This window comes from Petaurus breviceps, unplaced genomic scaffold (assembly GCF_028583685.1).
Source record: "Petaurus breviceps papuanus isolate PSGF00001 unplaced genomic scaffold, PetGlider_PUasm1.0 220, whole genome shotgun sequence".
Lineage (NCBI taxonomy): Eukaryota > Metazoa > Chordata > Mammalia > Diprotodontia > Petauridae > Petaurus > Petaurus breviceps.
The window spans coordinates 19,069,097-19,081,376 of NW_027185876.1; positions in this window are offsets into that span (position 1 = coordinate 19,069,097).

Genomic DNA, 12,280 nt, shown 5'->3' on the forward strand with positions numbered 1-12,280 from the left:
AAGCCCCGGCTGATTGAGGATGGCCAATTTATTGCCTTGAATTAAGCAGAGCTCTGACAGCCTCCTGAATGCTACAGCAGCAGACACATGTGAGCCAGTTCTGAAAGGTCAGACCATGGGAGATGGAGAACACCAGAAGCTTTCCAGTCTTGGCCTGTCACGCAACACCCCCACACCCCTCAATCATGTGCCATTAGAGAACAACGGCACGACTGGTTTATTTTTAAACATCTGGTAGCCCAAGTGTCTACAGCCCATTTTGACATTCTTATAAGTCCCTTCCCATCTCTCACCATCAGATCCCACAGGTGATACTCTTAATTTCTCCTCCTGGTAATGGATTCTGAGGCTCACACACCTCTATCCAGAGCACATACTTATGAGACAGATGGTCAGCACTGGGGGCTGATGGAGGCCAGGAGAAGAGAGCAAAGCTAGCCAGCCCAGCTGGGGACTGATACCATAACCTTGCCTTCTTTGACAGGACAGGCTGATCATCTCAGCTCCCTAGACAAGCTACAGTAGAGAAAGCCAAAAATCAGCCATTTCCACATCACTTTGTTCCCTGGTTTCCTCCACTATTTAAGTAGGATCAGAGTCCTGGCATTCATCCCCAGATTCCCCTAGAACTTCCTTAGGCAGTGCAGGATGGAGGAGAGCACTTTAGGCTGGCATGAGGAGGCCTGGGGCTCTTGTCCTCTCTTTTCCACTAGTTTTCTGTGTGACTGTTGACAAGAAACATTCCCTTCATAGTGTGGTAGATACACCCTTACTCTTCTCTCCTTTCTCTAATTCTTGGCTCTGTTATCGACCACCTGTGCCAAGCTGAGGGAGTCTCACAACTTCTCTAGGCCTCAATTACCTTATTCCTCGAACTAGAATAAGGTTCCTTCCAGTCCCCAGTTTCATGACTCCTTTTGCACTTTGCATCTGAACTGAGCAATCAGTACTTTATGGTAGAAAGTGTTCTGGACTGAGTCTGGGGACCTGAGTTCTGATTCTAGGCTCTAGGATAGAGTGCTGGACTTGAAGTCAAGAATATCGGAGCTCAAATCCAGCCTCAGACACTTACTAGGCTATGTGACCCCGGGCAAATTACTTCACCTCTGTTTGCCTCAGTTTTCTCAACTGTAAAATGGGGATCATAATAGCACCTACCTCCCTGGGTTATTGTGAAGATTAAATGAAACAATATTTGTAAAGTGCCTAGCACAAAGTAGGTGGCATATAAATGCTTATTTATTTTTCCCTTCTAGTCTTGCCAGAGATTTACTGTGTGACCTTAAGAAAATCACTTAATTTTCCTTAGCTTTAGGATAATGACTTTATAGGGTTGTTGTGAGGATAAAGGAGATAATAGAAAATTAAGTGATTATCTTAAGTTTATAATTATAAAGTGCCAACTGTATAAAAAGGCAGCCTGATATAGTGGATAGAGTACTAGACTCACAGTTGTGATGGTTTGACTTGGGTTCAAATCCTGACTCTGACATTTACTGACTGGGTGATCCTGTGTAATCACTGAACTTATATGCTGCAGGTAACTTTGTAGGACTTATTGGAGTGGGTTGTTATCTGCCCTGGTGGGGGAGTTTCCACACTTATAAAAACACAGATTGGGGTGGCTAGGTGACTCAGTGAATAGAGTACTGGCCCTGGAGTCAGGAGGACCTGAGTTCAAATCCTGGCCTCAGACACTTAACACTTACTAGCTGTGTGACCTTGGGCAACTCATGTAACCAATTGCCCTGCTCTTTCCCCTCCAAAAAAAGGGGAAAAAATTGCAGATCTTTTAAACTATTTTTAATCTTTACAAAGTAAAGGCATTATTATCTCCTTAGCAAATTTGTAAAGCACTCCACAGTGTTTGGCATATATTAGGTGCTTAATACATGCTTATTTCCTTCCTTCCTACTTCTTAAATGAAATAGTAATTGGAAAGTGCCTGATAAGCAAAAATCAAAACCTTTAAGGTTTAAAACAAGACTAAGACTTTTGGAACACCCTGTAAAAACCATCAGCTATGATAGAAGGATCGAGCGTACTAAAGAATTCCTTTTGATGCAATATACTTGGGAGGAAGAACTTCCTCATATCACCCACATCTCCATCTGATGTAAGAAATATCAGGAAGAAGAACAGACCAGGATTACAAACACCTTGCCTCTTAAGTAAGTGTTATCATGAGCTGCAGTGCTCAGCAGAGAACCTGACCCAGGTCCTGTAGACTGTCCTTGGGAATGCAGAGCTGCCTAGAGTCCTCAACAGATGTAGTAGTGTTATTTTTAGGAGAGAAAGTAGATCTCACACTCCCCTTTTAAAATGAGCAGAAACCAGACCTGGTTTTGGGCAAACAACGGAGAAGCCGAGTGGGGCTTGGCCAGCTCTTCCTTCCCCTCTAGGCTCCCTGACAGCAAGGAGGAGATGCCAAAAGCAGGCATGGCTGACAGACCTGGGCAAGCTGCTCTGTCTGCCCTTTCTTTCCTGCCTGCCAAACATCTGGAATCTTGAGTTACTTCAATCCTTCTCTTCAGGAAAGCTACAAACCTAGTCCGACTTTTGCAACCCAGATGTGGCCTCCCCAAATCCCAAGTTGCCCCTTTCCAGGAATGAAGGTTTGAAAAGATCCAAATAGTTTTCAGGGTCAGTAGGAATAGTGGAGGAAATCCCCTAGGAGAGGTGAGAAAAAGGGAGTGGGATGGGTCTTGAAAGAACCAGGGAAAGATTTCAAGACCTGGGGGAGAAGAGTTCCGCCCTACCAATGAGAGGAGAGGAGGATCCCTCCTCACCTCATACTCCAGCTCAAAGTAGTGATCCTTTGAGGGGGTGGGGGATGGAAGGTACACACCCAAACATCCCACACCCTCCAAGTAGTAGTGATTGAAATCATGGAGTGCTTGGTTCTGCATATCAACTGATATTCAGCCTCCCTGGAAGAGTCACCATAGTCCTGTTTCTGTTTTTTATATTGACTTGGATTAGACAATTTTCCTTATATTGTTTCTGGGGTCAAGAGGATTAGGGATCATTTCTATTTCACTATCAGGGAAATGAGTTTCACAGCTCCTCAAAGGAAATCACTCCAGCCCTTCTCATTCTAGAATCTTAACGACTGATAGGGACTTTGGGGATTATATTCAACCCCTAACCAAAACATGAATCTCCCTCTATAACATCTCTGGCAAGGAAGTATTAAGACTCTTCTTACATATTTGCAGTCACGAGAAACTCACTACCATTAAAAAAACCCAGTCCTTTCCATTTGGGGACAACTCAAATAGTTAAGAAGCTTTTCTTCTAGAAATCTCACTTTGCATTCCCCATATATATTGTCTGTCATGCCTGCTGTTATAAAGCTACCTCCCTCCTTGGGACTAGCTCCTAATTCCTTAGTAGAAGGGATCTGAAATGTTTCAGGGACATAAACTAGTGACCTCACTCACTGATTAAAAAGACACTCACCACTGGCAATGGACAAATGAGGACAGAATGCTGTTAATTGTGTGGCACAGAAAATATGCACTAAACAAATGATTTAGAGGGCAAACAGGTGGCTTAGTAGATAAAGCACTGGGCCTGGGGTCAGGAAGAACTGAGTTCAGATTCAGCCTCAGATGCTTACTAGCTGTGTTGACCTGAACAGGTCACTGAACTGCTGCCTGCCTCAGTTTCCTCAACTGTAAAATGGGAATAATAAGAGCACCTATGTCCCAGAGTTGTTGTTAGGATCAAATGAGATAGTATCTGTAGAGCACTTAACACAGTCCCTAGCACATAGTAGGCATTGTATAAGTGCTAATTCCCTTTCTTTACCTGTAGGAGAGTGACCAGGGCAGCTAGGTGGCATGGAGGATAGGGTGCTGGACCTGGAGTCAGAAAGACTCATCTTCCTGAGTTCAAATCCAGCTTCAGGCATTTACTAGCTAGGTGGCCCTGGACAAGTCACTTACTTAACCATTTGTCTCAGTTTCCTCACCTACAAAATGAGCTGGAGAAGGAAATGGCAAACCACTGTAGTATATTTGCCATGAAAACTCCAAATGGGGTCATGAAGGGTTGGACACGACGGAAAATGACTGAACAACAAAGAAGAGGGACAACCTTTCTCTTTTTGCTCCTCCTCCCCCAATACCCCAAGCAAACCCAAAGTGTTGGGTTAGTGAATATTAAAAGCAATCAGCCTGTTATTTACTGTGGAGGGTAGTGGGAGGGGGAAACTATAGATGATGGAGTCTGGTGTTTTGTCTGTTGAAGTGCAGTAAAAACCAAATGCAAGACATTAGAGCCCCTCAGGTTGACCCAGGCTCTGCAGTAGGAAAAGTGCTGGAAAGGATGACCATGTGGCCACTGTCCTTGCTCTTCTCAAGAGGAACTTATGATGATAAGCTCATGAATCACTGGGTAACCTTCCCTGGTCTTGTAGCTCTTACAAACTCAGTGCAGGTAAGTGTACCCTTTTATATCTGGAAGAACTTTTCATATCAGTGGCAGCAGCAGCTGGAGTGGAGTGGAGTGGAGGGGAAAATGGTGTTGGAGACAAATGGGCTATGTAATGACCTACTTAGGGGCCTCTAGACACTGCTGACTAAACCCTGCAAGTGGTACATGGAGGACCAGAGCCAGGCCTCTGACTGCATGGAGTGACCTGCCAGGCTTTCCTGCCTATTCATGCTGGGATGATGAGAGTGAATGAGAATCCAGCCACTTCAGCCCAAACAAGCTATTCACATGAGTTGCAATGGTTTTGTTCTCCCCTTTCACATAGCCTTCCCTGTACCCTTAGTCTTCTGAGCTCCCTGCAAATGTTCTTCCTCAGATTCATCCAGTCACTTCCCTGACTTGTAACATGATGCCTCTGCAGATACAGGCCTGAATTCATTAGTTTTTGTTGCTATCTTGGAAAATTACAGGTAATTTCTTGTGTGCTATTCTACAACAGTTCCTTCAATTCAATTCAAACATTTATTAAGTACCTCCTATGTTCAGAGCACTTTGATAGGCCTGGAGGAGATATCAAATTTATATTAAGGATATCCTATACCCGTTTGGAGCTTCTGGTCTAGTGGTTCATGGGAATGTGTCCCATTTGGTCACTGTGTTTTGGAATACCACTCATCCTGGCCTCCAAATGGAACTTGGCACATTTCAATTCTCAATTCCTTTTCCCTTCTGGTCCATTTGTCTAATCTCTTTCATATGCACTGACAAGCATTGACACTTTATCTCCAGTGAGCCCAAAGTGCCATTGCTCTTGGGAATAGACAACTGGGGTTCAAGATCCACCTGAAGATTACTAGCTATGCACCTCAAGTCTCTCTCTCTCTCAGCTTTTGTTTCCTCCTCAACATAGGTAATTAGCAATGTTACCCTGTATCCTGCACAGGGTTATTAAAAGGATGGAATAAGATGATGCTTATAAAAAAAGCCTAAAAAGGCTGAAGTGTGAGTGAAGAAGATGGAGAAGATAAAGGTTTAATGCTCCTTATTGTCCTCTGCACCCCCTTGGAGAAATGAGGATGATTAGAGGCCAAGGGGGCAGGCTTTTGCCCAAGGGCACAAAATGGGTTGGTAATAGGGAGAGAATTAGTGCACAACTATCCTGTCTTCCTACAGAATGCCCTTCTCACAAGATAATTTGTTTACCTACACCTGTGCCCAACTTATGGCCACCTCCAAAACCTTGTGTGTGTCATGAGGGAGTTCTCAATCTTTTCCAGAAGAGGAGTTACTTCCAATATTTCCTTAGCATCCAAGATCTGTGTATTCAATGGTCAGAGGTGGAGGTGGGATACAAGAGGCCTCCAAATTGTGAAGCCTTGTGACTGACAATCAAATCCAAATTTCCTAGTTGTAAAGCCCTGCTCTAGCTTATAATAGAATTCTCAGCCTCTTTACACTGGTGAACTAACACCCTTATAAGACGCACAGATAAATGATGAGCATATAGAACAGTCAAGCATATTTAAAGCTAAGTCAGGCAGGTAAACAGTACAAGCAGAGGGATAAACCTCAGGGTTTTTGCTCTGAATGAAAGCTTTCTTTACTGCATCAGGGCATACAAGTATGCTTGAGCAGCCTCCTTTACTGATCTTTAAAAATGTTAACGCACTAGGATATGACCCATAACCAAAGGGTTAGGGATGAAAGTCGCATGAGTAAGTCAATCCACCTGTAATTTCCAGTAAAACATCTCTTGGGACAGACCCACCCCCTACAGAATGCTCTCCAAGAGCAGACCAGGTTATAGGGCAGCTTCTAGACAAGAGTCAGGAGATGATATTTACTGATATCCCACTAAGGATAAAGGGATCACTTTCTGAGCCTCTAAACAACCCAATGGAAGATATCTCACAAAGAAATATATGTTTGAACATAGAACAAAAATGAGGAGCTTGTAGTGGATGGTTTTTATGGTCCCTTTGAGTCCTAAATTCATAACCTATGACAACTAATGTTGATTGCACTGAATAAAATACTGAGTGCCCAAAAGGTGACTGGAGTATCTAGAGTTACTCTAGAAAACCTTCATGCTTCCACTTACTTCCAGCGACCTGGGGCAAATGACTTAACCTCTCTGGGTTTCAGTTTCTTCATCCATAAAACAAGAGGGTTATGCTAGGTGGTCTCTCCCAACTCTAAAATTGATGATGTAAGGAAAGCAAGTTTGGAAGGAGAAGAAAGCTTTTTTTCTTTAAGAATAGGCTTTGGGTATTCTAGGCAGGGATAATGACATATCCAAAGCCGTAGAGGTAGGAATAGGTTGGACACAGGTGCAGGCAAATAAGTTATCTTGAGAGAAGTAGATAGCAAGAGGAAGGGTATACGTAACCGGGGAAGATTTAAGCATAGACTTTACCTCTAGGAGGAGAAGTGGGGAAGCATGTTCAATTTAATTACTTTTCAAAGTTCCATTAAGCCCCTAAGTTTTCTAAATTGGCAGATGTTCTAATAGAGTGGTAAAATGTTAAGTACTCACTCTACCTTCATGACTAACCAAGAAGATGCCCTGGTTAAGATGATTTAAAAACTCTCTAGGGAATATAGCTCAGCCCTGCTCCAACTCTAGCCAGTGATTTGCAGTTAGATTTTGCTTACACAACCCCATATTATGGAATAAGAGGTCTACAAAAACTGAGAGATTAATCAGAAGATTGGAGAATCAGAGATCATCCAGATTTTTTTTTTACTTTCCTCCTACCTTTACATAGGGTTATATCATAACCATCCTTATTTTGTGAGTTTTAAAATATCATTTGGAAAGAACACTCCACAATCTCTGTGATGACCTTCTCTGTAAACCAAGGGTTCTCCTTTGATGTATCACCGATCCCTTTGGCAATCCTGTAAAACCTATGAGACCCTTCTTAGAATAATGTGTTTAAATACATAAAATAAAATAATAGGATTACAAAGGAAATGAATTAGATTGGAAGACAGCTATCAAAATAACATAAAAATGAATTCATTGACCCCAAGGTTAATAAACCCCTGATTTAAACCCATGTCACACAAAAGCTCTTGCCTCTATCCTATGACTCTATACATAGAACTATATCCTATATCTTATCCTATGACTATCCCTTTCTTTTTTTGAGTGGACATGACAAACATTTTCTTGCATTGTTTTTACTATAGCAACCCTTCTTCTATTTGTAATCTTATGGGGAAAGTCACTGCTCCATCTTCTCTCTTCCTCGTTGAATCACCATAAGACCTCTACAATCTGGCACCAAGCAACTTTCAAATTTTATCTCCCACAACACTCTATTTGAATCTCCACTGCAGGCCACTCAGTCCCTCTCCTCTCTCTCTCCACCAAGAAGCAAAACAAAACAAAAACCTGTACATTTTTTGCCTCAATACTTTCAAAACATATTCTATTTTCTTCACTAAGAATAACATCACTCTTTTTTTCCTCCAATGCTCTTAGTTTTACATATCTTTCAAGTCATGGGTGGGACCTTACCTCCTCTACAAGCTATCCCTTATTCTATTCCAGTGAACATTCTCTGCCCTGAATCCCAATAGCATTTAAGGCCTGTACTATCCATAGATCTCATCATATTTTACACAGTATTTTTCAGAATTGGAAGGGATCTCAGAAGCTATTTAGTCTATTTGTACCAGGAAAAGAGTACCCTCTATCACTGTATATCAGGCTCATAGTCATTTTGCCTTTCTTTGTTTGAAGACCTTCTACCTACTACTTCATAAGGTGGCCAATCCTACTTTTGGATAGCTCTGATTGTTAGGAAGGACTTCCTTACATCTTTTTTTTAAAGCAATTGGGGTTAAGTAACTTGCTCGAGGTTACATGGCCAGTTTTTTTGTGTGGGTGTTAAGTATCTGAGGCCAGAACCAATCCCGGGTCTCCCAACTCTGGGGGCCAGAGCTATTACTCACTGTGCCACCTAGTCGCCCCTCCTTACAGCTCTTTGCACATTGTTTTTACCCCTTGTTCTTACTTACTTCTGACCTCAGAAGCCAAGGAGAATATAATATCATTCTTCCACATAGCAACCCTTCAAATACTCAAATTCTTGACAGCAATTTGTCTTCCATTAGCCTTCTCTTCTTCAGGAGTAACATCCTTACTTCCTTCAACCAATCCCCCTATGCCAAGAACATAAGGCCCTGATAATCCCTCTCTGAACAACCTTGAGTTTATCAATATTCTTCCTAAAATGTAGTGACCAGAACTAGACACAATAGCCCCAAATGTGTTATATGCAGAGAAAATAGCAATAGAATTACCACCTCCTCATTCCTGGATACTCTTTCTCTCTTAATGTTTTGTTTCTTAGTTATCTATTCATATGTGTATGTCCTCTTTCCAACTGGATTGCAAGCTTTTAGATGCCAAGAGATACATCTTACACTGATTTATATATCCAACACTGACTGTGCCCTGCACATATTTCGTATGTAAACATTTGCTGGCTGATTGAAAGGTCCTGTAACCTTTCTTCCCCTGGAGAATATCTTATGGTTGCTTATTTAAGTCTGAATTAATAGTAATCAGAGAAGGCTAACTTGCAAATTAAAAAGAAGGATGATTCTATCACTCCCAATAATGGAGAGTTAGGTATAGAAAATAAACAAAATATGACTCTTACTCAGTTCAAATACCTCTCCTAGAAACTTTCATCTTCAAGAATGTTGAAATTCACTTCAAACCTTGGGCATTAAATCACTTGCTTTTTCTTTCACTACATAGATAGAGCTTTCTTGAAATTTTGGCTGTGAAATATTCCCCTGGTGGAAGATGTGCTTAGACACAGTTCTTTTTTTATCATCCTTGAAAAGCAGTTTCCCAGCTTAAATCCTCTTTTACTGTATCTCATGCTTAATATAACACAAATATCATAGAGGGCTAAAAATCTGCCTGTGGGATTTCCCCCACAGGATAGAGCTGGCTAACATGGACCTAACAGGGAATAGATGTTGGTGAGTTTCATGCATTGTCAATTACCACTTTATTGTTTCTTTTTACATAGAAAGTGACAAAGGCAAAGTTTTCTGGTGACAAGCAAACCTATGAATTTGTGTTATAGTTCTCGTATCCACCATGCACTTGTATTTAAAAAGAGGCCTTAAAATGCAAGGCAATCACTTAACTGTGTGTTTTTAGAAGGGTCTTTAAGAGAGTAGAGTGACCGAAAAAAAAAAAAACATTTTATAAGCAATGAATTCATTTTGCAACTTCCTGTGAAGTATTTTGGAATCCCATATCAACCTCCAAGCAGATCAGAAATCTTAATATACAGGTGATATTTTTAAAATACCAGTAACAACAGCAATACAATAATAATAACAACATGCCAAATCCCTTCTAGAAAAAAAACAGGAATTCAATGCAAAAGGTTTAGGAAACACGTGTCTGATGGGGGTCATAGGATGCTCAGATCTATCATGCTTATCTGAATGTTACTCTATGAGTAGAATTCATGTCTCTTGATTTCAAGTAAATTTAACTTCTCCTACTGTCTGTTTAAATCTCAAATTTGCTTCTACTCAAGAGAAAAATTTACATATACAATGTACACCCATAAACATGCATGCACATATATACATGTATGTGCATATGTACACATAGATGAACACATACAATTCTTTCTTTTTGAGAATTAAGTACAATATAAAGGCCAATCACAAGTTATTTGAGGAAAAGAAACTGTAGGGAAACTATATCATAAAAAAGTCTCTCTGCAGAATGAAAGAGATTGGTACAGTCTTTATGAGAGTGGAGCTGTTCTCTCATTAGTTCTCTATGCTTTTTTCTACAAAATTCCTATTTATTCTACAAATTACATATCCAGGGAGTCTGCAATTCATCCCATGCAAGAACCACCAAAAACAAAGGAGCAAGGTTATGCACTCTGCTATCAGAGCCCTGAGCTCACCGGGTCCCTGCCCAGTTTTCAGCTTGCTCTGATTGGATTGAAAATAACAGATTTCTAAAAGCAGTTTTAAGAGACACAAGCACTGACAAACCATCCTTTTTGAGGGTGTGTGTATGTTTAAGTGGCATGATTCACCCAAAATAATAAGCCCCCGATTTCTCACAGCCCAGCTGCCTGCCAGAGAGAAGAGGACACAGTGCCCAGAGAAATGGAGGAAACTGAGCATGTACAAGATAAACCAGTCCTCTCAAGTGCCATGTTCTGCTGGTTGAGTAATAGAAGAAAAAAAAAGACAAAAGCTTTGGGAAATAAGACAAAACAAAAACCTTACATCAAAATCTTTTTTTTTTTTTAGAAAAGTCTTTAAGTAGGAGTGCTGGTATTTAACCGGAGGATTTGGTATAAATCCCAGTTCTCTCACTGTCTCTGTGACCTTGAACAATTAATTTCATTTTGGAGGGGTGTCAGTTTCCTCATCTGTAAAATGAGGGGATTGAACTAGATGACCTCAGAGTTTCCTGCCTGACTAAAACCTGTTATCCCTATTATCTTTAAATGAACAGAAAGGGTCCAAAACATTTCTTTTAAAGTGTCTTGACATTTTAAACTGAGTCTTTTCCTCCCCCTCTTCTTTATTGATACCTTGGGATTACTGTAGTTTACTAAATGTTTCCTCTTAAGAAAATGCCTTGTAAACGAAGCTCAGTTTCAGGAGTGGGGGGTTCCCTAAAGAGTCATAGATAATTAGCATGCTTCACAGATGTTGCTTTTATTAATTTAATCGCAGATACAATGCAGCCAAAACATTTTAACCAGTGTATCTGCCACCTACTCAGAGCCCTGGTTCTGAAAGAACTGTTCTGGGAAAAGGGGGTGGGGTAGAGAGATGAGAAAGTAATTCAAAAAGCCAAAAGAACAATCTGCCTCCTTCCTGACTCCCCAACCATCTGAGAAGCCTCGGAGTTACTCTAAGCAACTGCAAACCCTCAGCAGTAGCGTGAGGGCCAGTGCCGTGGGAAAGGGAACTGCTGAATGAAGTTGGACAGCTCCTGGCTTCCTCTGAAAAGTGGTTTCCGAGCTAGGTGTTTGGGAAATACTTTCTGGGAGAAATTGTGCCAAGTTTTGGAGAGAAAGAGGACACTCCACCCCACTTCCGACAGACAAAAGGACCACCCATTTCTGACACCGAGAAACAAACAAATAAACAATCCTCTACTGTGCTCATTCTCTCCTGAGACTCCTCAGTCCCAAACTCGTTTCCTCCACTGTCCGGGACTTAGTCCGGGGTTACACATTACGATTACGAGCCCGAGGAAAATGCAATTTTGTCAAATACGCGAAAGGAGAACCTTCCAGTCTCCCTAATCTCCGATATCTAGGACTCAAGTTCAAACGTTAAGGGCAGAGGCAGAACCATCAAATTCCCACCTTGGAGACTAAACATTGTACCTCCAATTTACAAAATCCAGAGAATCACAACCTAATTCCTCCTTCTGTCTAATTTTGTACATAGAGGTCAACTCTTTTATATTTTAGACACTTCTTTCCCCTACCCCTTTCTGCATTAGCCCCAAATGATTCAGAAACACCCGCAAAGAATGGTAACCGCGTTTCAAACAAGCCCGCCAGGGCAATACGAAAGCGCTTCTCTCTTTTTCTGACCCCGCCTTCCCCTTTCCCTTCTGTTCTGCACGATTTCACTTGGTTTTACGTGTTTTAAAAAATAATAAAATGCCTCTTTGATCCTCCCTACACACCCTGTCACTGAAACAAAAGCAGAGGATCGAGGGAGGTGCGGAAGGAGGCGGCAGGGAGGATTAGAAAGAGAAGGAGAGAGAGAGAGAGAGAGAGAGAGAGAGAGAGAGAGAGAGAGAGAC